The 27596-nt window shown below is 32.3% G+C and overlaps 2 protein-coding genes across 3 annotated transcripts in view; both read right to left on the bottom strand.

The window, feature by feature from the left end:
- Window positions 1-2661, bottom strand: part of LOC113392108 (cuticle protein 7-like) — a 40095-nt gene extending 37434 nt beyond the window's left edge. For both annotated transcript variants that reach the window (XR_010309709.1, XM_026628386.2), the window contains exon 1: window positions 2548-2661. The gene's annotated coding sequence lies outside the window, so the exon portion shown is untranslated. The remainder of the gene's footprint in view (window positions 1-2547) is intronic.
- Window positions 1-27179, bottom strand: part of LOC113392053 (zinc finger protein 26-like) — a 257766-nt gene extending 230587 nt beyond the window's left edge. The window contains exon 1 of the mRNA XM_026628284.2: window positions 27170-27179. The gene's annotated coding sequence lies outside the window, so the exon portion shown is untranslated. The remainder of the gene's footprint in view (window positions 1-27169) is intronic.
- Between the last annotated feature and the right edge of the window lie 417 nt (window positions 27180-27596).

Genomic DNA, 27596 nt, shown 5'->3' with positions numbered 1-27596 from the left:
ATATCGTGAAAGGTATTTTGTAAGTGCTTTTGAAGGTAGTTAGTGGCGACAAATGGCGTACTCTCCATTTAAATTAGACTCGCGTAAAGTTACAGTAGGTTAAATAAGCAACGTCATTTTTCATTGTTATTTACTTAGGACGATTTTTTATGAGTTCTTTACAAATTCGATTACATCAGTCTAAAAATAATTTAATCGAAAAATACTTTCGTAAAAATCTGATCTAGTCCTTAACAAATCAAAATATACTTTATTCGAGTAGGCTTTTACAAGCACATTTGAATCGTCATTTTACAAGCGATATTAAGTGAAGCTAACACGGGTTCGGAATGTAGATTCTACCGAAGAAGTACCGTCAAGGAACTCGGTGGTTACACTTTTTCAACATTTAAAATACAAAATTATGTTAGTTAAATACAATTGTATTATAATTGTGTATAATATATTCTGCCTTGAAGTCAACGAGTATTACCTCCACGATTTTTTATCATCTATATAATCTTGTATTTAATAATATGGTCTTTTTATTATATACAAATTATTTGAATTTATGAATCGGCAAAGTTAAACATATCTGTGGAATTTTATTACAGAAATATCACTATATAAATGGGCAAAAACAAAAAACTTCAAACCCGTTTTCTTAGATTTTCTTATTTTATATGACTAATTGATTATTTGATTTGCGTTAATGATATTTCGATTTGAGACAAAATTCGACTACATGTGAACACATCAACCCATATTGGAACAGCGAGGAGGAATTCCAAACCTTCTCCACAAAGGGGAAAGGAGGTATTAGCCCAGCTGTGGAACTTCTACAGGCTGTACATTGCTTATTTTAATGAGTTACATGTTATTAATAAATAAAAAAAAATAAGAGTAAATATTCGCAACATGGAAGTTCTTGGGAACATGATTTTTGATTTAATATGATTTGACTTTTTAAATTCCACTACGTGACTTTAATGAATGCTCATGTTTAATAAATCTATTTCAATTACATAGTTATGTACGAAGTTAGAGGATAATTGAACAATGTATATTTTAAATTTAGTATTAAATAGACTCGTAGAATAATTTTCGACTGACGTCTGATCGTGATGCACGAAATTCGTTAAATAGAGTTACGTGAGTTCAAGGAAACAATATAACTGTTTATTTTGTACATTTAAGAAAATACGTAAAAATTACAATGAATTAAGGCCTGTGAACATTTTAACATTTACCAATAAATAAAAATAAAAAAAAAACTTTAGTCTGAAATTTCACCTCCCTGTGGGATATCAAAACAACTTGTCTTTATAAAAACAAGCGAACAAAATAAAGTAACAATTTAAAATTAGATATAAATTCTAAATAATTAATTTATGTGTAATTCATTTTATTTAATAAAACAGTCTAATTAAGAATTGAAATTAAATCTAAGTGATAATTGTTAATCTTATCACAAGACGATTTAAAAGTAAGAGCTTTATTGATTATTGTATAATAACTTTGACGTTTAATATATTTATCTGTAATACATCTATCTGTAATACAATTGTTATTTGTAAATTATAAGTAGGTATTAATTATCTATGCTCAAATATACCCGAATGCCAAGACCACCTATAAACTACGCTGTAAAATGTATAAAACGCATAGTTTATAGCAAAATATTTTATAATATATATATAAGATTAAATTATTTTAATTAATACGCTAAGTGTAACCGGCAAGTTTTCCCGCGTAATTTGTTGCAAATAAAAATGGCACCGCGAATTGTTCTTTACTGTCAAATTTTATCTTTGATCGCGAAAGTTCGTTATTCTGGCAAGTATATTGATATCATCAATAAAAAAAGTACATAGTTTTATTATTATTTATTTAGATTAGGATGAACGCTGAAAGTGACAGTTACAAAAATGTCATATTTAATCTGTAATATTAAAAAAAATATTTAATTTGTAAAATGAGTTGCAATATCGTAGGTTCGTTTTTGATATGTTATCTGTTAAAGAATTATGTGGGAAAATTTGAACTGTTTCTTGCGTATTACAAAGACATTATTGTTTTGTCTTAGTTTAGTTTGGTTTTAAATAAACGAAGCCCTACCATGTGAAATTGTCTTGCATAAACGAGTTAATTGAAAATTGTAAAATAATATTATCTACAAAGTTGAATTAAAAAATCTTATGTACGAAATCTTTTATCTTGCCGACGTTCCGTTTAAGGAATTCATTTACACCATTAAAACGGTTACAACAAATTGACGTCTCATTTGAATAAAGTCGATGAAAATTAACATATATTATAAGCGCAAAAACATTATTCTCTCTATTAACTGCTTTTAGAATAGCTTGTCTGGATTCAAGGGTATTTCGCTCAAAAAATATATATCTAATCATAATGCTTTGGAAAATATTTTGAAAATAATTATTTAATCATAAAAACTGTTACGTTTAAAATAATCGCGATAGTTCACGAATACTTCATCGTTTTCCGTTACACATACCAAGTTGCTGATTTTGGCAACACTAAATAACAATAAGTAAAAAGAATCACCTTTATTTTAATCCGTAACACAAACACAACACACACACGCGTGTAACAACGTGTAACGTACAACTGAACTGCGTGAAAGGCAACCACCTTATATAATATTCCTGACGAGACAAGGATGCGTATAGAGGGGAATTCTTCCGGAAGTTTTTTTTTTTTAATATATTAACTTAGATCACGATGCCTCTAAGAAGGTTCAATGTATGAATTATAATTTTGAGATTTAAAAAAAAAATGCAATTAAATTCGAATACAATTTTTCGATTTAAAATATAATTGATTATATAATATTATTTATGTATATTTTATTACTAATAGATAATAAAGATCTTCTCATTAATACAATCTTCGGTGATTCTTTTAAAGATTTGTTACGAATCTGAAACACGAAACAAACGAAAATCTCTATTCTTCAGTGGGCAATGATGGCAAATTTGTGTTAGATTAATCGCTGCGTCAAAAGGCCTTTAATTTAAGTAGTTTTATAATTGAATAATATATTTTTATGTAATATTAAAAGGCGATTTATTCCTTATTGTTTGCAATAATTGTAATTAAATGTTTTGTTCATCTAAATAACAAAATTTTTTAAACATTAAAAATAAGTATTTCGTTTATATTGCAATCGAAGAATTGTTATAATTTTCCGCGGTAGTGTTCTTCTATTCGGGTTATTTTTCACTATATATGTAGTTCTTATTCTGAATAAAAAAAGAGGTTTTTTTTTTATTAAATTGAAAAATAAATAATTAGTTTAGATTGGATTTATTTTTGAGATAGTTACTGCAAGTTACGTGTTTTTTTTATAAAATTTCTATTAAAATAATTAAATATGAAATTTCTTTTTTAGCTCAGTCGTTCTGTGCGTATGTCATTCTTGGGAGTGATATGTCTTCGTGATATTCATAATGGGGTCATCTCTGTCATAGTTCCATATCCGCTAAATTATGACAGTTTATTTTAAAATTAAAAAAAAAAAAAAAACTATTTAAATAGTATAAATCATGACTGCGTAGAATGGTGGCAAGAATGCTAGCATTTCCCCATCGAATTGCAATTATCATTCTCTAAGCGAATATTAAACCCTTCCATCACGAAATGACACAATAAGATAATGTATTTTTAATTAAAGTAATTCAGAGAAAAAGTAAGTCATAATTAATAAAAATAACACAATTAATACCGGCTCTTATTTTAATTTAATTTATGAGACAGTCATATTTTTTTATTGCGGGCTCTATGTATGTATATCTTTGTCAGTAATCTAAAAAAAAAAAACAAACGCATACTACGTGGTCTTTTCTACAGTATAAAACAAAGTCGCTTCGCGCCGTCTGTACGTTTAGATCTTTTAAACTACGTAACGGATTTTAATGCGCTTTTCATTAAACAGAGTGATTCCAAGGTTTATATGTAAAGCACATGCAAATTGTAGTTGAGAAAAGCCGAGAATTACAATTTCCCTAGTAAAAAAAAAAAACTTTATATATTTGTTCTTCAATCTAAAATTTGTATATCGACGTAAATAGTTATATATAGTATAGGAACTCCGTTATTTAACAAACGGTTAGGAAACATTTTTTTTTAAGAGTGTGTATTTCCCGTTTTGTCCGACTTAAATTAAAAAAAAAATACCACACTAAGAGTGAAAATATTTATTCTCTCTATGTATCATTTGAAGTCGGTTTTTTGTTATTTTTTTATTTATCTGTATCTAGTCTGCCTTTGGTTTATAAAGTAATTGTCTCATTGTTTCTAAACTGTTACCTCTCAATACATATTCTGTAACGTTATGTGTGTACGGAAAAGTGTTATAGACTATAGATTTTTGTTAGAAAATGTGATACTCATTTAACAATAGGATCCCAAAAAGCTTTCGAAATGCATCTGTTACAAAAAAACAACCGTCGTTTGTGTGCAAACGGTGTATTTCCTCACCGTCGAGGACGAGGTGAATTGTAAACACAAATTAAGCACACGAAATATACGCGATGCTTAGCCGGGTTTGAACCTGCTCTCATCAGTTAAGATTCACATGTTTCAGTCCCTGAGTCACTTCGAATATAAATTTTAAGGGTAATGCTAAGTGGCGCCGTAAAAAAATTAAACCATTCCCTATACCGCCAATGCAGCACTCACCTTGAAAAGAAAAATGTTATATCCCTTGTGCCTGTTACACTGGCTCACTGACCCATAAAACGGGACTGGAGCAATACTAAGTATTGCTGCTTGGCGGTAAAATATGTGACCAGACAAATTTGCACAGAGACCTACCACCAAGTATATGTTATTATTATTCTGTGCTATAATTCTAGTATTAGATTGAGTTCAGTAGCGTTATGTGTCTGCATATTGTTATGTTATTAAACTGCAGAGTGGCACCACCACTAAAAAGTCAGTGCAGAACTTGATGAGTGTTACTCGTTTAAAATTAACTTCCAAAAGTTGAACCACACATATAGATCTGTTCATTTACGAAGGCGCGACACTATACTATCAACGTGCATTAGTGTGCGTTTGACTTGTGCTTATAAGATGTCTTAGTGTGCGTGGGATTATTAAGGGACGTACCTTCAATAACATATCTATAAAATACGTTAAGTTTTTACACTGTGTTAAATAAAACGCACTCCCTGCTTTGTAATTAAATGCGTAAACGCAAATCGAATAGCTGTAATATCTTTTTCTAACAAATTAAGTGTAAGAGTAACTCCTGTAAGGGTTCATCCTCCCCCATTAGGGCGCTGATATTTGTGAAATGAGTTCGAGTTTGCGTCAATTAGCTCGATTCATTTTTTAGTAGAACTAATAGATTACCGAGAAATAACTTAAATCTATATGATAACTAATATTATACAAATTATTTCCTCTTCTTCACAACAATTAAGACGATTGTAATTTATAGAAATAAATATACAAATTTCCCCGCTGGTTTTATCGTTACTCGCTTTTTACTCCTAAGCTGACACATTCACAAGATTTTTTTATATTCCTTATCCTTTGGAGGCCTTCGGCGTATTTCTGCAGAATATATTTTTAACGATGCCAAACCCTCGGTCTTCTAATAGACGGGAGATTAAAAAGACGTGCTGAATCGATCTGTGGATGCTGTGGCTCTATTCTCTGGAATTACAGGGCGCAGGGTTTGCGAGGTTCCACGCGGAATATTAATACCGCTCGAATCACAAAGTGAACGACATACATACATATATAACGCCTAACATTTCTTGCACATATACTGGCAACCACGGTATAAGATTTAATATGTCATCCCTTATATCTCTTATTCCTCTCACTGGCTAACTCACCATTAGAATAACTTTTTTTTTTATCTCGCTGAAAAACTCGTTACGCATTTCACCTACGTGGAAGTGTTTGGGGAGGGGAGGGTTATGTGGGATTCGTCAGTGTCCAGGACGGCGAGTGCGCCCCGGTATACCCACTCTGTCTCCTCGGCGAGCGCCACGGGATCACTTTCGCATGCTACCGTGAAACCATTGGAATCCCTCGGTAACATTTGTCACGATGTTTTTCTTTTTCTTTCGAACTAATAACACAATTTATGGGTACAATACGGTATAGTTGAACTTATGACTTTTATTACATTTGACTATCAATAAAGTGTCCGTTAAATCATTTTATTCATAAAATGCTTGTAAACAGACGTCGTCTAGTTCATCATAAATTTTATATCAATTAGTCGCATGCGCGTGTCGTATCAATCAATTTGTTAATAAATTAATCGCAACTTAAGAGCTGTCAATCATGTTTAACATTTATTTTGTAGAATTTTTAACGGACTACTAAAAGGAGGTTATCAATTCCGTTGTATTGTTTTTTTATTTATTGCAATGAAATCCTTTAGAAAGAATGTTTGATTATTTTTGTATTCTTATTTTGTTCTTTATTTTATAGCGCGTAATGTTGGTTAATAGGTACTTTTTCATTGTAATCACTACATAGTATAAAGCAAAGTCGCTTCCTGTCTGTCTGTCCCTGTGTACGCTTAGATCTTTAAAACTACTTACTATTAAACTACTAAAACTTTGAGATGCATTGAAGGTCATACAAGATATATAAATATAATTGTATGTGATTATTATAAATTATTTTTGTTTGAAAAAAAATAATTATCGAGATTCCAGCCGGTAGAATCAACATTACGAACTGGTCTTGATATTAAAATTTACCTTGTAAAATAACGATTGAAAAGTCTAATCTACTTCTAAGAGTCTACTCGACTAAAGTATATTTTGATTTTGATTGTCAACTGTTAGTCACGTTATAGTATATTTTAGTTATTAAAACAAACAAAATCGTCAATCGCAATGACATTTTATTAACACACAAAGAGTTCGGTAGTTATATACAAACTTTTTGCCTATATTGTACAGAGTTGCTTTTCAAACCGAATTGATAACTATTGTAACTGTCATACGCAAAGATTTACTAGCTTGTCTGTTCCTAAATATGACAGATGTGGTCGTGATCAGTTCCAATTAGATTAATTTTGATGTAAGTTGGATGAAACTGTATGAATATTTATCTCTACTAATATTATATTTGATGGGGATGAAATTAATGCCTGTCATGTCAATAGTCGAAATTTAAAGCTTAAAAAGACCCAAGACAACATAGAAAATTCATTAGTTTTCTATGTTGTCTTGGGTCTGAGTGTTTGTGTTACCGTCGTAACTTCTGATTTTCCATAACACAAGTGCTTTAGCTACTTACATTGGGATCAGAGTAATGTATGGGATACTGTCCAATAAAGCGGGTGAAACTGCGAAGTCCTGCTATTTAAATAATGGTAGCACTCCAAAGCACGCTGCATTTTCTGCATAAGTTTTATGTATATTGGTTTAGTAATTATCTGTTAGTCATTAAAAAAAAAGCTTGCGTCTCGGGACGTCCGACGGAGCTGTTATCGTAACTGTTTGCAAGTAAAATTAAAATGGATATAAGTATTTCATTTGAATAGTTTATTACAAATAAAGACATAATAATCAATGACTGAACTGAATCATTACTTAATACAAAAAAAATATATAAAAATCGTGCACTTCGTTGTAAAAGTAAAATTTATTGTACTTTACTGACATACTATGCATTTAAAATTATGGAAAAGTGTAGCTACTGAGTTTCTTGTCGGTTCTTCTCGGCATAAACTACTTTCCGAACCGGCGGCAGCGTTACATACAATTCGACACTGTGACATGACGTTTCAAAAGTCCCTTTATGCGTCTACTTGAATAAAGAATATAAAATTTTGGTATTTTGACTGTTAGTGATGTGCTCACTGTATACTAAGGTTTGTTTATCTCTATTACTTCGATTGGAGTTTACAATAGAGCCTTATTCTATCCGCGCGAAGCCAGGACGAGTCACTTGTAACCTTTAAAGTCACCACTGATTTTTCATCTGATTAATTTGTGTTTATAATTCATCTCATGCTCGGCAGTGAAGGAAAACACTGTGAGGAAACCTGCATGTGTCTAATTTCAACGAAATCCTGTCACACGTGTATTTCACCAACTCGCATTGGAGCAGCGTGGTGGAACGTGTTTCAAACCTTCTCTTCAAAAGGAGAGGAGGCCTTAGCCAAGCAGTGGGAAATTTACAGGCTGTTAATGTATCATTTTAAGTAGGTTTTTACATTTCATTTCTGCATGTTTAATTTGCATTTCGAGCGGTTATTTGCGTATTTAATTTTAACTTACTAGATATAATATACAGCTGTGTATTCAATACACACAGTAATAAATATCAGATTAATTAATATAATTATATTCAGACAGTAATCGTGAGCATCCGACGTTATGAAGTATTTATAATAATTATTATTTCATAATTATTATTGCTCATTAGAGTTATCTTCTACATTCTTTGAGATATTATATATAACCCGTCGGTAACTGTAGCGGGTCGAAAGTACCCCATACATACATACTAAATAACTCACAAATTCCAAACCAATTAAAAATAGATTTTTTTATGAATAGTATACATTTAATATAATATTGATAAATTATTATTTTATATCCGTTTATATGAAGATTTAAATCATATATGTATGTCATATACACTCTCTCTACCGAAGAATAAATTTTGTGACACTTGATTTGTAATATTCTAAAGTAATCATTATCATTATTTGTATTATCAGAGTAAAACCAGCATCGCTATTGTGTAGTAATAAAGATAAGTACAGTTGGAAAATGAAACTAGTCTATAAACACATATGTTAAGAAGCGTTCATAATAAGCTAGCGACATTGACAATATACCTATATTATAACATTTAAAGTACACATACTTGTATATTTAGAATAGATCTAACAATAATATTAATATTTATTATTAATTATCTACTTTTTTTTTAAGTTAAATAAACATACGATAGAAAAACAATTGTGATGCTAGTTTGCTAATGAAAATTTAGAATTTAATATTATTTATGTATACCACAGTAGACAGAGGGTTAAATGAAATAAAATTTAAATTTTTCGTCTTTATCTCGAAGCATTCATTATAAATTAATTAAAACTAGACTTTTTTATAATAAATGTGTAAAGATAATATGTTTTAAAATCTTTATACATAAATCATTTTTTCATTACTATATTATACCATTCAGTGAGTTTAGTGCGAGTTTATTTACTGATTCGATAGAGTTGACGTTTATTGCGATTTGTATTTTATTGAAACAGCGCCGTCTAGTGACAGAACTTGGAAACAATTATAACATCATATTTCCGTATTCCTCTAGGTAGCCTTCGCTACATGTAGGGAGCCAGGAATACCCAACTGCTGCTCCATCCCAGTCTCTTCTTCGCTTCGATAGCATTAGATTGACGTATTCCATGTGATTTGCTGATAGCTCATCGTATTGTACAGACATTTCTTGATTAATATATCACTTAACTACGTATTTCAACTTTAATTTTACGTTCAAATTTCCGTTTACATCTTCGCCGTCGTTTATAACGCTATTTTTTCGCAAATTCATAATCTAATATATATAATAAATAATTCCGTAATAATAATACCGTAATTATGGTTAGATTTTTTTTACTTCGCCGTTAACGAGCATCGAACGTTGACTTCAAACTACGATCGTTTGTTTCTAGTAGCGAGTGCAGGCGGCAATTTTGACAATTTGAAAAGTAAAATTTGCGTTAAAGCGATGGTGAAATTTCATAAGTAAATTTGTAAAACAAACACTAGGCATGCTGTTTGAAATAAGACATTGTACACTAGTTGACACTGGTACCACAACAGGGGAGTTCCTTCTAACTGGATTGAGCATGTCTGGGTACGGGCCCGGGGTTTTCCCATCTACCCGGGCAGTTGCTTAATGATAACCGCGGAAACGATGTGTTTTAACCTATAAGGTCAGGCCTCCAGTAACGCCATAGATCTAGAAAAAAAAAACCTGTATTTAAAAATGTTTAATGACCTTTAATATTATATGGAAAAACAAACATATAAAAAATAAAATAATGCTTAAGTTACAAAACGCAGATGTAAATAGAAAATATTAAAGAAAATCCATGCTAGTCTGTGAGAAATCTTTTAGTACGTCACTCGTCAAACATTGAAAACCGACTTGCGGTGACACACTAATCCGAAACGTAAATCCTTACAATGATATCATTATTACAGTCATGATCGCATATTCTGACGTGACAATGCGGTGAGTTACGGGTTCGTTCGCACAGACTAACAAATTATATCATATTCTATTTCATATCTATAAATATTCCAAAAGAGCAACTCTATATAACCTTATTATAAGCGAAATCACATGTAAGTTACATAATGTACTTAATTACATAATGTAATTTGTGTCTACGATATTTATAATTCATATTTATCTGGGTTAATTACACTCCAGTTCGTTAATTATATAGTTAAATACAATCACTTTGGATCTCATAATATAATATATAATATATAATGAGATATACGGGGTTTTAAGAAGATCGTATCTCTAGTTTGGGTCCATTGACGGACATCTAGAGAACTGAGATGTTACCTGCCTTTAGTAACAATACCTCGATCACAATTCAAACCGGAATACGATACTAAGTAAAGATGTTTGGAGGTAGAATTCTCATTGTACCCAGACGGGCTCAAAGCTCTACCACCAAGTAAAAATCTCCATGGAGACCAGAGAGCTTAAATAAAGGATGTTCTTTCCGATCGTACGGCAATCCCGTGTTTTACTTGCTCTCTGAGTTATGAGTGTTGCGCCGTTGAAATTTGTTAAAGAAGATATGTTTTTGATAGTATTATTTTTTGGTTCGCCTTCGACCGACCGATTCTTATTCCGCAGCAAAGTGCAAACGGCTTGATGCTCTCTTATGTCTGACTGATCTGACGACCTCCGTGGTCGAGTAGTGTGTACACCGGTTTTCATGGGTACGCCACTCCGAGGAATTGCACCCGGGAGGGTTCGATTCCTGGCCGAGTCGATGTAGAAAAAGTTCATTAGTTTTCTATATTGCCTTGGGTCCGGTTGTTTGTGGTGCCGTCGTTACTTCTGATTTTCCATAACACAAGTGCTTTAGCTACTTACATTGGGATCAGAATAATGTATGTGATGTTGTCCGATATTTATTTATTTATTTTAACGCGCCTCTCTGCCGCCAGTCTAGACTCTCTTGTGACGCGGATGGTATGTACTTCATTGCTGATATATCTAAATGCTACATCATCGTTATAATAAAAGGAACAACTCTTACGTAGCTCACAGTAGAGTGAACTGGCAGAAATTTTCACGTAAAGAAAATGTTATACTCCAAGCGACCTCTCTGTCCTTTTCTCCTCGTCTCGTTTTATTTTTTACGGTTTTAAATAATGTTATTCAAACGTAATTTTTGTTATTGTGTTTATTAACATGGAATCTGTAATTTAATACTTAATAAAGCGAAAATAACTTAGTTCTAACGATACTACACATTTTTTTTTGTAGGATTTTTTTGTTCGTATATGCCTTGTATTATTTCGATTCAATCATTATATTTTTATAAATATTTACGATGAATTTATAACGAGATATTATATTCGGTGATGCCCAAAAGTTTTAAACCAAAGCTGAAAAGATACTCCCTGGGCATACTATAATGAAGCTAAGGGGAAACTGCTCATAGTCTATTCCAATCAAAGAAATTATATACATTTTATATATTAGGTATCACTGGTTTGATAGTGGGTATTACGGTGCAGTTGGCGCCGACGAATCCCACATACCCCCCCTTTCATGGTGACTTCCACCGCCCATGGACATATGCAACACACGAGACTCGCAGGTACGTTGTCGGCTTTTAAGAAATGTGTAGGCTCTTTTCTTAAAGGATCCCAAGTCGTATTTAGGTATTTTATTATAGTATTTTTTATGCCTACCTATACGGTTTTATTTGCAACCAGAAAGTTATCTTAAATATGGCGGGTCTTCTCAGAATCAATAATTTTATTTGACATATTATAATTATTTGTCGCCAAACGGGAATCGAATTGAACGTCTCCATATGGTGTACAGAGTGTGTAATTATGGACGATTCTAATAAAAATGCTAATTATTAATGTTTGAGTAACATTTTTTATAGCCGTGAATAATTTTTAATTGAATCTTCTTTACCAGTGGTTCTCAAAGTTTATGTAACCCAGATTTTTATGTACGTCAAAACTTGACAGTTTATAATATCACGTGATCGTGTGAGCGTGTTCTCATCTTAATCTAGGGTGCAGAGATTGGACTCGTCGATACTGATCAAGCCTTGGACCATCGTTGAGGCACTCAATAGAAGGTCTATGAAAATATATTTATTGAGAGGGAGGGCAGATCCCCCGAATACTGAATTTGGACGCTTATTGTGTACGATGGGCTGTTAGTCTTAAGCGTTAAGCGTTATAATTACTGTCAATGCTTTTTTTTAATATCTCACATTGTATCTCATTCGTGATATGATGAAAACCGATTTAACACGATACGCTGTTTTGTAGGATAAATTATTTTAATGTTATAATAATTTTAGTCAATATCGCATACAACTTTATAGCAACTATTTTTAAATTTCATTTGTTTTTTTTTTCGCTGTCTTTATTCCTACAAGAATAGATTCTACTGAGAAGAACTGCCAAGGAACTCAATATTTACTCTTTTCCGCCAGTCAAATTACCGATTATGTCAATTAAGTACATATATTCTGCCTAGATATCTATAAATACTAAGTCTAGTCATTTTTATCATTAATATAATCTGGTATTGAGTAATATGCTTTATTTATCAATGTTATTTTTTTTTTGACACGAGCTTTTAATTTTTTGTTAAGCCAAGTAAAAAATTGCTGTAGAATCTTTCTATAGAAACGAATACCATACATCGAAAAGGATGAATTAACTTTGCGAAGTCGGAAACTGTTATTAGTTTACCTCTCGTCCTCGGGTCTATACAACGATTTATAACGAATATTTCTTTCAAGATTTATATTATTGTGAATACTATAAATTACAAAAAAATATGTATCTTTGTGTAAACAAATACATTTTATTACTATATCTGAACCTCAAGGTTATCCAGCTAGCTATAAAATATATTTAAGAACAAGAATAAATCACGATATAAGTTTGAGAGCCGCTGCTTCAATCTAAACCGTTATTATCGGCCTACGTTTCGCCCTTTACCTAAATATGATTAAATACACGAACTTTCTTTTGGTTCCGTACATATATTTTCGATCAAAATAAAAATATAATAGCTACTTTGTATGTGGGAGAATTCAATTAAAAGTAAGCCTCCCTTTTTTATTTTTTATTATTCATTTCGGCGGACGAGCATATTGACCTGATGGTAAGTGGTACCATGGATAGATATTAGTGCTGTAAGAAATATTAACCATTCCTTAGACCAAAAAATGTGCCACTAAACTTGGAAGCGAAGATCCCTTGTGCCTGTAGTTGCACTGGCTCCTTCACCCTTCAAAACCTCAACACAAGAACTGTCAGTATTGCTGTTTAGCGGTAGAATGTATCATGAGTCTGTGATACCTACCTAGACGGACTTGAACAAAGCTCTAAGTAAACTGGTCCTGAAAGTTGATTTCGCCTTTTATTTAAATAAAATTAATTATGCATGGTTTCTGAATTGTTATCTTCAGTTTATCTAAAGTATTAGCGCAATGTAACGCAATGTAAGATAATTTCCTTATGAACTCAGGTTACTTACTTAACTGTTTAAAGACAATCATAAAATATAATTAATTTTATAATAATTGTCTTAATAAATACATAAGAGATGTAATATTCGTACAGCCGCGAATAAATTATAAGTTTTTGTAATTTATGACTTTTACTGTTTTTGGACTTGTTTTATCTTACAAATTTTTTTAAAATAGATAATTTAAATTACAGAATATATTTTTCAGCACATTAAGGAACTAAATATTTTTTGTCATAATTACTAGACCCACGTGAATAATCATTCAGAATGCGATGACAGTTAACTTATGTTTATCTTTTAAACTTTAAACCGATAGTTAGTAACAACTGAGAACGACAGCAGCGCTATTCTATAAGTCATTTCGTATCTCACATATAAAATATTGACAGTCGATATATTGCGAGTTACGTTAGATAAAGTAATTTAAATTAGAATTCAATTTAATGTCTAACGTAGAGGCATGATCTACTCGATGCATGACCTAGTCAAAACTATTCTCATTCGAAGCAATAAATCCAACTTAAATTGGAATTCCGACTTCCAATTCCAGTGGCGTAAATGTTCTTCTAATGTTCACATCGAAGGAATCTGTGTATCAGTACATCTCTTGTGACAAATTTGCGTAACTTGCGTGTGTCATTTAAATGTTATAATTAATACAGAAAATGTCTCATATTACTTCCTGACATATCACGATCGCGGTGACGACGGTGTCTACGGTGAGCTTCGAGTTTATTCATCGAGAATAATTGTGAAACTGTATATTTTTTAACTACTTATATACAATTACTTATCGCCATTTGTTTTGTATAGATGTGTAGAAAAACAGCCATTTTCTTTTTCGAGATTCAAGTTTGCTTGATACAAAATTTCATCAAATTCTTCAGTGGTTTGGACAAAATAGTAACAGACAGATAGACAGACAGAGTTAATATAGCATTTAGTGTAGATTAAATTGATATGAATTAGTATTGAGTTTTTAACTATAGTTTCAAAGATAAGTCAACTAAGTATTTCCATTTCATTATTTTCTCGATGACAGCTCCTGTGAAAACTTGAACGAGCGTCTTTTTCACATTATGTATGCATTATTTTATAAAAATATAACGTTTACACACGTACAAGGTTATACCAGAGTCGGAGAAACTGATAGGGATGGAGCTATATCGATAAACGTAACCCGATAACAGACCCGATATATTTTTACAGAATGTAAGCAACTAAACTACTGCTGGATACTTTTGTACAATTTTTTTTAACTAATATTACATTTCATTACAAGATGTTACACGTAATAATTCTTGATTGATAATGTTAACTTCTTTAAAATTTTCGAAGCTGTTGTAAAATAAGTAGTTATAGTTAGGTACTCGACAATGAAACGAAATAATAAGGACAGGTAATCTTTAAAATAATAAAATAAGAAATATATGCGATCGATATCATTACTTATTTGGTCACAACACTACAACAATCGAATTAGAACTGTCATCGACAAGAAACGGAAACAGTATAACACAATGACAAGCACAAGTAGGTAGCATATTAGGAGGAATGTAGGGTTATCTCTGACAGTGTGAGGTATAAAGCATATTTTTCTTACAGTACCAATCCCATTAAGAGCAGGTTATTTTCATGTTTAACGGGCTTTTTTCGAGGTAAATTTCGAAGATATGAAGCATTTATATTAATGACATTGAACATATTTTATTATAAATTAAATAAAACCTTAGGATTTTGTTAATAAAGTGAATTAATGTTTCTTATCTTCTATATTTATATATTAATAGCAACGAAGTATATAGTACATGCGTCAACACATTAGGGAGTAGAAAGCGGCAGCATACCGTATACAAGTCGGCTATACCCCCAAAGTGCGCCAATCGATATTTTACATCAAATAATGAAATAATTTTTCATACATTATTTGCTGCAGTTACTATTATTAGTAAGTACTAATACACGAGCAATTTACTTTATTAATAAAAACGAATTTGACTACGGAACTCTACAATTCGTTGCCTCACGCGAACTTGACCGATTTATTTAGTTATTATATTTAATCTTCTAAATCAATTAAAATGAATAAATTGATCGTATAAAATTTGTAATACTAGAACCCTTAGGAACGATTATTTACTAAGATGTTGCAAAATTTACACATTCAAATCATTAAATAACTTATATACTCGTAATAACCCTCCTTGGGTTGTATGATGCCGAAAGTCAAACACTCTACTCAATTTCATATTTATATGGTATATATCTGTTACTGTAAATGCTCGAACTACGGTAAATCTTAAGATTTTCCAGTAAAACCTAAGAGAGAAAATGAGTTTAAAAGATTTCACTTTTAGATATAAATATGTAACTTAAAATTAATGTAACTAGATTAAACTATTTAAAAAAACTAAATCTCGAAGCTTCAGTAGTTTTTGAGATAAACTGTTAAAGACAACGCATTGCTTTGCATAATGTTATTACAACATGTTTGTTATAATAACAAATATTTATTTAACTTTATAAATGCAAAAGTAACTCTGTCCGTCTGTCTGTCAAACCACTAAACTAAAATTGATGCAATTTGGTACAAAGCAAGCTTGAAAGGAGCCCGAGGAGAAACATTGGACTTTTTATACCTAACTCCCGACGACTAACTCCTAAAACGCGAGCGAAGCAGCGTGCGACAACTAGTTATCCATAATAAATTATTAAAAAAAATTCCAAACCTTAGATAACTGACAAATCGTTTCAACAATGCCGTTTAATGCATCAGATCACTGATTGACAGCTAGAGGTCACGGGCCCGTTCCCAGGCTAGGTATTTTTCGACAGAAGGACGCGCCTTTTAGAGCGTCGGAATGTCGTGATTATTTAAATCAATGAAACAGAATTATCTGACGCGATGTTTTAAATAAGAAAATTCTTGAGCAAAACGACGCGTCTTTTTGTCTCGTCAGTAATTAATAATTAAAGTGGCTGCACTTTTGACATATTAACATTTAAATTATAGTAACAGTTATGTCAATCAAAGAAAAATAAATTCAGATAGCCAGCTAGCTAGCTTTGCTATACTTTTCGTGAAAAGTGCAGCATTGCAATGCTTGTATGTAAATTTACATTCCGAAGGCGCAATAACAAATATAATTTAATTTGTATTATTTAGCTGTGTCTAATCTTCATCTCACGCACACTAAGTCATCTTATAAGCACATACGTATCACTTGTACTGATGCACGCCAATAAAATTTAACGTAGAGGGGCACACCTTCGCAGTTTAATAGTCTTTATTAACAATACCGTGGAGGGCTACGATGTACTTGATCGAAATCTATCCACTACTATAGATCGTTAAAAAATAAAGATTCATAGTGGACATCATACTCGTATGTATTCGAAAATTCGTACAATCGAGATATCATATCGATATTAAATCGATGAAATAACATGACATGACAACTCAACGGGCGGCCATTTTTGACGTTAACGGGTGCGTTCAGAAAGCTGTGTAAAGAATGTTTATCGTGTCTTCTCCATCCCACTTGACATTGGCGAAATAATCTGTGCCCAGTCGGCACGACAAAAAGCCGTTAAACTAAGAATTGAATTGAATTGAAGAATGATTATTGTTAGTTTTCACAACCTTAAATAGAAATATACACGTTTGATAATCACAACTTTTATTAATAAGTTATACGAAAAGTAAATGATAAACCGTATTTGTTTCGTTTTATTTATTTCGCCCGAGCAAAGCCGGGTTATCTTGTAGTATATTAAAATTATGACACTGCAAATACCTCGGTGGCGCCGTCTATTAAAATGACTACAGTACCAGAATCAAGCCTTCAAAATAATTATAAATTTATAAACAGATCCGACATCTGTCATTTTTACTTGGACCTTTGCAAGCGTGTCTGAGAAGGTACCACCCACATATATTGTTCCATCAAGCAGCGGTACTTTTTATTGTTATGTTCCGGTTTGAAATGTGAGTGAGCCAGTGTAACTACAGGCACAAGAACATCTTAGTTCCTAAGGCTGGTTATGCATTGGCGATTATGCATTTTTGAAGAAAGGCTTATATTTCTTTCAGCGCCAATGTCTATGGACGATGGTGACCTTTATTATCAGGTGGTCCAATTACCAGTCCACCTACCTATAAAAAAACCCTTAAAGCTCAAAGATTCAATACAATTGTTTTATAAAGGGCTGACAATGTCTTCTATTTTTAATGATCACACGCACGCACCGAGCCGCTCCACTCCGGGCGAGGTCGCACCAGCTCTCGTCCCACGATCCACTCGTTGGCGCAAGCTGGCTGCTCCATGAGTTCACAGGCCGCCAGCTTTAGAAATCACTGGGTATATATTAGTCCCTGTATGTATCTTTTGGTTCATACCTTGAGAATTATGTTTTCGACTTCAACCTGATTCGACTCGTAGACTTGTAATAAATTAATTGTTTCATTGAAATTGATTAAGCAATTTTAAAATAACTGCTTATAGGTTATTTAGTGTTGTTTTTAATATATATATATATATATATTTTTACGATATAGGTAGGCGCATGGGCAAATGGGCCATTAGAAGGTAAGTGTTCACCACCGACCATAAACATTCCTTACGCCGCAATTGCGCCACCAACCTTGGGAACTAAGATGTTATGACCCCTTGTGCCTGTAGTTCTGTAGTTACCTACATTGGCTCACTCACTCTTCGAACCAGAACACAACAATAATATTGCTGTTTGGCGGTAGATTATCTGATGACTGGACGGTACTTAGCCAGAAGGGCTTGCACAAAGGCTTACCGCCAAGTAAAACTCCTTATATATTAATTTCAAAATAAAATAAAAAGTCTCGTTCATAATATTAAACTAAGTATAATAAAATTTTATATAAATAATGATATTTAAGTTAAATAACTTAAGCGACAAAGTACTTAAGTCAACATATTTTGCATATACAAATGAATTACTTGACAGTTAGTCACAACAGAATCAAAAGGCTTTATTTAATATTGAAGTATCGCACTTGTTAAATGTCAAAGTTTAATTATATAATACGTAAAGTAAATAAATATCGTCAATTGCATCGAGGATACTTTAACTTAGTGCTTAACGCTTGTTAATACACTGACTCGCTTAATTTCGTTACTAACAAATAACCATAGCAATTTTTAAATATTATTTATTTAAGTAAGCTCGTAAAAGCACTTTTGAATGTTCCATACTACGTGGAGTTAATACTCGTTGGATAAGAGTAACTATTGTGTTCCTTGCCGGTTATTTTCTGTAGAATCTACAATCGGAACCGGTGGTAGCTTTACGTTCAATATAGTGCCGAAAATAACGATTCAAAGGCGCTTTTAAGAGCATACTTGAATAAAGCATGTTTTGATTTAGATTTCGACCGAGAACTCAGTAGTTTTTCCGCGAATGTAAATACATGTATTAATTAAATAGAATAGAATTACAATATATATTTATTAGTGTATAATTATAACTGATTGAGTTCTTATAGCCTTGTTTAGTTACTACTTAAAAAATATACTGATTATTACTAAAAACGTACTCTGGGATAGACCTTTAGTGTGCACTCAGTGGTGACCTACAGAGAGATACCAATGCCCCTTGGGAACCGGGTTACTTGTGATGTCCACTTACTAAAACCGGCAATGGCTTTGGCATCGCGTCGATATAACGCATCCCGTGCAATGTGGGATTGGCCCTTTCCCGATCACGCGTTGCCGTCTCATAGAAGGGAGCTACGACCCTGTAGACCGAATCCCTGCGTAACATCGCCGACGTTTTTTTTTTTTTATGTCATAGGTGGCAAACGAGCAGGAGGCTCATCTGATGGAAAGTGACTACCACCGCCCATGGACATCTGCAACACCGGGGGGCTTGCAGGTGCGTTGCCGGCCTTTCAGGAAAGAGTACGCTCTTTTCTTGAAGGTTCCCAAGTCGTATCGGTTCGGAAAAACCGTCGGCGAAAGCTGGTTCCACAGAGTGGTTGTGCGATGCAGAAAATGTCTTAAAAATCGCGCTGTTGTGGATTTTCGGACATCTAGGTGGATTGCTCTCGCCTACTCTACATCTTCTTGCGTACTGTCAAATATTAACAAATCAGGAACAATTAGATTTAGACATAAACAATATTACAAAATTTACTCACATGCTATATTTCTAACAATTAATAAAACAATTAAAACGTATACTAATACACTGTACATTCCAGGGCGCCGAGATGGCCCAGTGGTTAGAACGCGTGCATCTTAACCGATGATTTCGGGTTTCAGACAGGCACCACTGAATTTTCATGTGTTTAATTTGTGTTTATAATTCATCTCGTGCTAGGCGGTGAAGGAAAACATCGTGAGGAAACCTGCATGTGTCTAATTACAACGAAATTCCGCCACATGTGTAATCCATCAACCTGCATCGGAGCAGCATGGTGGAATATGCTCCAAACCTTCTCCTCAAAGGGAGAGGAGGCCTTAGCCCAGCAGTGAGAAATTTACAGGCTGCTAATGTAATGTAAAAATGTACATTCCAGTGGGTCACTATTTAGCGAGAGAATAATTATAAGCACACTGGGAAAGAGTTCACGCAAGACCACGACTTTACGGAAGGCTTTACAGGCTTCCCGGCCTTTACACGCTTCCAACATCCAGACTCCGGAATGAGATTAAGAATCTTAAAAATTCCACCCATGGTTTAAATTCTGCACCTCAGTATCTATTACTAATAAGCCACTAGAGCCAAAAGTCCCCATTTAATGTATGACGTATGTTTGTATTACACCATACATCTCCCACAGTTGGGCAAAGGACTACATATCGTTTGTTCGAGCAACCGCGCTACGCGTAACAGCGTATTGATATATATGAGATCAGTATTTCTTCCGACATATTCAGATTTCTTCACGACTAATTGAATTACAAAATCTAATATATGTTAAAACAATTAATACATATTTATTAATGATTACATGAATATAAAGATGATTGAAGAATGAGTATTTATCGTATTAACTGACTTATATAGAGGATGTACATAACTATTTATAATGATATAGTTAATAATATTTACATAAAAATTAGTAACATTAAGTCCTTAAATACATACAAATATGACCGCTATGTATATATAAATCTTGACCGCAAAGAATGCTAGCAGTATTTCCCCGCTGACATCTGACGATGTGATCAAGATGACGATAAGATGACCCTGTGTAAAAATTGAAAAATTCTTTACAATACGCGGACACCACAGACCTTGGGAACTAGATGTTATGTCCCTCGTGCCTGTGGTCATATTCGCTCACTGATTAAACCACCACCACATCACCAAGTATGGTATAATATAGAGTTGGTGATACAAAGCTCTACCACCAAGAAATTAATAATTAATGATTTATTTATTTTGGAAACAAATCGTTTGAATAAAATTAGAAAATGTTTCTAACGCAACCAATATTTCACATCGATATTATATTTATACAAATATTGAAGAAAAGAGATGGAATATATAGGATGTATAACTTAAACCAATTTTAAGCAAACTTTATTGATACGAGTATTTTCTGTTCTTTTTCTATATTAATATAATTATAAAGAAAAAAATATTGTGAACGTTGAGTACGATAATTGATATATGTATATTGTTAAGGTACCCTTTTTGAATGATAAATAAATAATTATTTTATTTAAAAAAAAACTAAGATGAAAGACATTGCAAGGGAGATTAAAAGATTATGCTAAAATACTATCATTTTCGTCTTATGTAAAATTAAATAAATAATAAAATATCTTTATATATAATATTTCTTTATGTACAATAAAGGCATGTTATTAGTAAAGGAATTACTTTCAGATATTTTATACCCGGTTGAAACGAAGTTGTTTTCGCTATAAAATTTATGTATATTTTTATGTAGTAAATAACAGACCCAATGTAATAAGTTACAAGCGTTTGATAATAATTAGATGACGAGTAATAAAATTGTTGTTACAATCTCGTGTGAATTAAAACAATAAAGAAGTTTAGTTTAAATCATTTTACATAAAACCGTGTACATTGGAAAGAGGCAGAGATAAAAATAAAGGGATGGAAAGTTTGCCTCGTCGCATAACGCTTTTTCCATTCGATATATGAAGATTTCTCGGATTACCTTCGGAGTTCATTGAATCCGTCATCTTAGAATAGCACGTAAATTACATAAAATGAATTTCATAAGCTCCATAATAAATAATATTTTAATAAAATCGCGCTATACAGTCACCGTAACCACGCTAAGACAGTTAATCACAGTGAAATCGATTGAAATCAATTCTCATATTAATGGATTTTAGTTGAGCTAATAGGGTTCATAATATTATTTTACTAATGTTACGTAGGACGGAGAAGACACGATACTATGAAATTACAATAAATACGATCACAAACAAAATTATATACAATACCAGCCACCCGCCCCGGCTTCGCACGGGTGCAATGCTGATACTAAATATACTATGTTTTTTTTTATGGCATTGGTTGGCGGACGAGCATATGGGCGACCTGATGGTAAGTGGTCACCACCGCCCATAGACAAAGGTTCTGTAAGAAATATTAACCATTCCTTACATCATCTATGCGCCACCAACCTTGGGAACTAAAATGTTATGTCCCTTGTGCCTGTAATTACACTGGCTCACTCACCCTTCTAACCGGAACACACCGGAATACTGTTATTTGTCGGTAGAAGATCTGATGAGTGGGTGCTACCTACCCAGGCGAATTCTAAAATTATCAGTGTTTCTCTACTATATTGTGCATGTATTATACATATAAACCTTCCCCTTGAATCAATCTAATTATTAAAAGAAACGCATCACAATCCGTTGTGTAATTTTATTGATCTAATCATACATACAGACAGCGGCAAGCGACTTTGTTTTATACTATGTAATGATAACTAGATATTTAGGTTCGCACAGGGAGAATAAGGCCACATAATATGTTTATACTGTAATCCCTACTAATATTATAAATACGAAAGTTACCTCTGTTGTTACCTCCGCGTGTTATATCTAAACCGCTGAGCGAAAGTCCCGGGTAAAACATAGGTTAGTTTTCATCCCGGAAATCATCAATTAAGAGTATATAAGGGGGATGAATGTTTGATTGAATTTATCATTTCATATCGTTAATTTATATACGTTTGTGAATTTTTAAACAATCAGGTCGAGGATGTATGTTAAAATGAGGTGAAGGTTTCTGTGCTATAAAGTGTTATAATTTCGCGTGGGTACTGCCGCGGGTTCAACTAGCTTATAATGAAATTCTATTGGTTTTTTTTCCGACAATTTCAACAGTAATCCTAATATTAGAATGATTGTTGAATTTGCACCAAACTTTAATGGATCTAACGTTCATGAATCTCTCGTCAATAAAAATATGGTAGTTTTGAGTTTATCACATTCAGACATACAGACAAACAGACTCGGCGAAAGGTCTTTATTATATAATATGTAGTATTTAATCCAAACAATATAAATATACGTTATAATATATATCGTTCCAAGATCCTCTTACTAATATTTCTTCTTAAAATAACATGGTATAATATAGTTTATTTCGACAACTACAATTTATAACTCAAACACTTACACTTTTAGTGAAAATCGTTTTATTTTTATGCCAAGTTGCTTAAAATATATTATTTTATATGTATTCAAAAAATCGTGAAGAAATATACAAAATAAACGAAGTTACAAATTTTATACAACTAGCTAGAGGCAATTTTTGAAATCAATCGATTTAAATTACGCTAATTATTATTAGCGGTAAAACTATCAGCGGCTTGTAATTTATTTTACGAGCCATATAAATACTTTATTAGAAAATACTACAATTAAATTTACGCACATCAAACCGTGTACGTTTAAATAAGTAAAATAAAATCAAGTATATATCGCGCAAGTAATCGTACCACAGATTATAACACTGTACGACACTGGTAAATTTACAAGGGCATGCAAAATGCAATTGTGCTCTTCAAATATTTCTATCAACTATATTATAATATATTATAAAACTAACATGAATATGTGCTAACAATCAAGGCATCATTAAGACACCCACTCACGTAGGATCCTACACTATTACTCAATCCATTGTCATAGCAACACACTGATTCATCTCAACCTTACAATTTATTTTATTATAATAACAACTTATGCGTAGTTATTCTACACAAGAATAATAGACTACGTATCTATATACGACGTACAGTAATATACAGGGTTATTGGTAATTCGGAGTTATCAGGTTTTATAGATTTTTTCAAAATAAGTCAAAATTGCAACTTCAAAAATTTATTAAAAAAAAAGTTTCGATTAAAATCTACTTTTTTCTTATGATTTATAAAAACGATTAAACACTGGATATTTTTCAATATTTAAACAATAATTATCGGTCCAAATTTAAAAATGCGAGACGGAAAACGATTTTATTTCAATATTTTTTTTATTTTTTTCCCTCAAATATGCCTGAAAAACAAAAAAATCATTATGAAATTTGTTCTGCAGATTATTTTAAAAACATAATCGTTTAATTAGCTTTCCGAAAATGTATAAAAACTAGGAATTTATTTCAAAGCAACCGAAAAAAAATGATCAGAAAGGACGCTGGTGGAAATTCGTATTCGAACATGACCGAATTCGTACTAAAGAGCGACCTTTACAATTCCCACAAAATTGATTTAAAATAATAATCAATGTAAAAAACTTACTTATTTACTTAACTTACTTACTTAATACAAATTTAAAATTAAATTTAGATACATAAACAGTTCAGTAGCTAAGTTACAATTAAGATATTTTGTAATTTAGCCTAGTTCTTGCTCGAAGTGACTTCCCATATTGCGAACGCAAAGTCGCATTCTTTGCATTTTTTTTTCAAAATATACTTTATTCAAGTAGGCTTTTACAGCCGTCATTTAACAAACTATGTTAAGTAAAGCTACCACCAGTTCGATATGTAGATTCTACCGAGAAGAACCGACAAGAAACTCAGTAGTTACTCTTTTTCAACATCTCAAAATACACTCATGTTAGTTAAATACAATTATATATGTATGTTATATATCCTGCCTGGAAATCAACAAGAATTAACTCCACGCTTTTTTATCATCTATGTAATCTTGTATCGAATAATATGCTTTCTTTACCAATGTATTTTTACAAATGATTTGAATTTATGAAACGGCAAAGTTAAAAATGTCTGCAGAATTTTATTAACATTAAGTCCTTAAATCTATACAAATATTAATACGGGCCCTAGTATAAGACTCTACATGCGTTGACACGCTGGAACCGCTGCGAAAAAAGCTGGATCCAACAAACGAAGTAAATATTCGTGTATTATTTAAAAATATTTTTTGTCCCATTTGCTGTTAAAACTCATGGACCTTGGAGTAGTACTACAAAAGGCTTCATTAAAAGTATAACAGAGGGCTTGTTCGTTTTTTGCTTACAGGATCAGAATTGCGATTCAATTAAAAAAAAACAAGATTTATGCTCTAACTATTTTTAATTAAAAATATTGAAATTAATAATATATGTTTTAACTTCGTTCCTTCTTGAATTGTTTATTAAAGGCATACTTTGCAGAATTTATAAGACGAGAGACCGAAAATCTTCCTAACCGAGTAGTTCAAACAAAAAAAAATGTCATACATAATTTATGTATATATAGATTTTATTCAAAACCGCAGGAAGAGCTTGTTTTATGTTATTAATTCAGAAGCCAAAATATCCCTGTCAATTTGCCAATTTTAAAGCTAATACGTTCCATAAATCAGAAGGTTTCACATTGAGCCTGTAATTGGTATTTGATTTCTATACAATTATATATATTTGGTGCAAATCATTTCGTATGGTTAATGACTAATGTTAACAAAACCAATCATTAGTCATTGACTAATACCAGACACCCAATTACGATATCTGATTAATGATATAAGGACGTACAGACGATTGTTACACGTTAAAAATACAAATCGACCAATGAACGCGTAATCATATCATTAAAGCAAATGTCAATATTTAATGTTAAAAAAAAAATTCACACAGAATCTTCGTTGCAACGTTATTTACCTTATGAATCGTTATAATGATAATATATATTAGAATCCAATGATTGATTATTGAATTTAATGAATATATATAATGAAATATAAAGTTTTCTTTTTGTTTTAATATAATTGTATATAAGTGTTGTGTAAACTCAATCGTTACAAGACGAATGGTAGTGAAAGCGGACGGTTAACGTCAAAATAAATAAGATAGACAATAACAGAGTTAACAAGAGGAATTAAATGATGTTACTCCGAGATGGCCCAGTGGTTAGAACGCGTGCATCTTAACCGATGATTTCGGGTTCAAACCCAGGCAGGCACCACTGAATTTACATGTGCTTAATTTGTTTATAATTCATCTCGTGCTCGGCGGTGAAGGAAAACATCGTGAGGAAACCTGCATGTGTCTAATTTCAACGAAATTCTGCCACATGTGTATTCCACCAACCCGCATTGGAGAAGCTTCGTTGTGGAATATGCTCCATACCTTCTCCTCAACGGGAGAGGAGGCATTAGCCCAGCAGTGGGAAATTTACAGGCTGATTATACTCTTGATTAAGACGATAGAGAGAAACCAGGAAATCATAGTCATCAACAAAAAAAGTAAAGAAACTGTCCACATTCCATTGTTAGGCTAAGGTCTCCTGACCCATTGAAGAAGGCTTAGAGTTAATCCCAACACATTGCCCTAATGCGTGCGGTCGGGTACAGTTTATTGCAACGAAGGAAATAGGCTACTTTTTTATATAAAAATCTTATCTAACATTACATTAATCCAATGCCTTAGTTAAGTTGACTACCAAAATATTATTGTAATAATTCCTCAGTTTACATTTAAATTTAACAACATAAATCAATTTATAAAATCCCGTAACTAATTAAAAATAATATTAACAATTCGATGTCAAAATATTAAAATAATCCAAAATAAAAATACACAAAATAACATTCAATAAACAATAACAAAATAAAATATTTCTATTACATTTAAAAAAAAAAAAAATTTTTTGTGCCTATCACGTGACGACCAGCCCCTAAAATGCGAGAAAAGCCTCGGGCGACTGCTAGTATTGTATTTTAAAACATGACTTTGTTTGACTTGAAAGCTGATCGACCTGAAGACTTCAAATCACGGAAACTATATAGTTAATGTTCATGCAACCACATAGTCTAAAAACACCGCGAGAAAAACAACTTATGACACATGGAAATCCAGTATTTACTTGGTGGTAGCAGGTACCACCCACTCATCATATATTGAACCGCCAAAAAGTACACTTAGTTTTGTTGTGTTTCGGTTTGAAGGGGAGTTCACATGGTTATAGATATTATTTAAATTACATTACATTAGCAGCCTGTAAATTTCCCACTATTGGGCTAATGCTTCCTCTCCGTTTAAGGAGAAGGTTTGGAGCATATACCACGCTGCTCCAATGCAATGTGGAATACACATGTGGCAGAATTTCGTTGAAATTAGACATATTCAGGTTTCCTCACGATGTTTTCCTTCACCGCCGAGCACGAGATGAATTATAAACACAAATTAAGCACAAAAAATTCAGTGGTGCCTGCCTGGGTTCGAACCCGAAATCATCGGTTAAGATGCACGCGTTCTCTCACAAGGTCATCTCGGCATATAGATATTATAAAAAAAATATTTTTTTCATTCTAGATATTATAAAAAATGAAAAAAAAATGCACGCAC

Source organism: Vanessa tameamea, chromosome 27 (genome assembly GCF_037043105.1).
Source record: "Vanessa tameamea isolate UH-Manoa-2023 chromosome 27, ilVanTame1 primary haplotype, whole genome shotgun sequence".
Taxonomy (NCBI): Eukaryota; Metazoa; Arthropoda; class Insecta; order Lepidoptera; family Nymphalidae; genus Vanessa; species Vanessa tameamea.
Note: the sequence above shows the minus strand (reverse complement) of the source record. Positions and strands in the feature narration are given on the sequence as shown.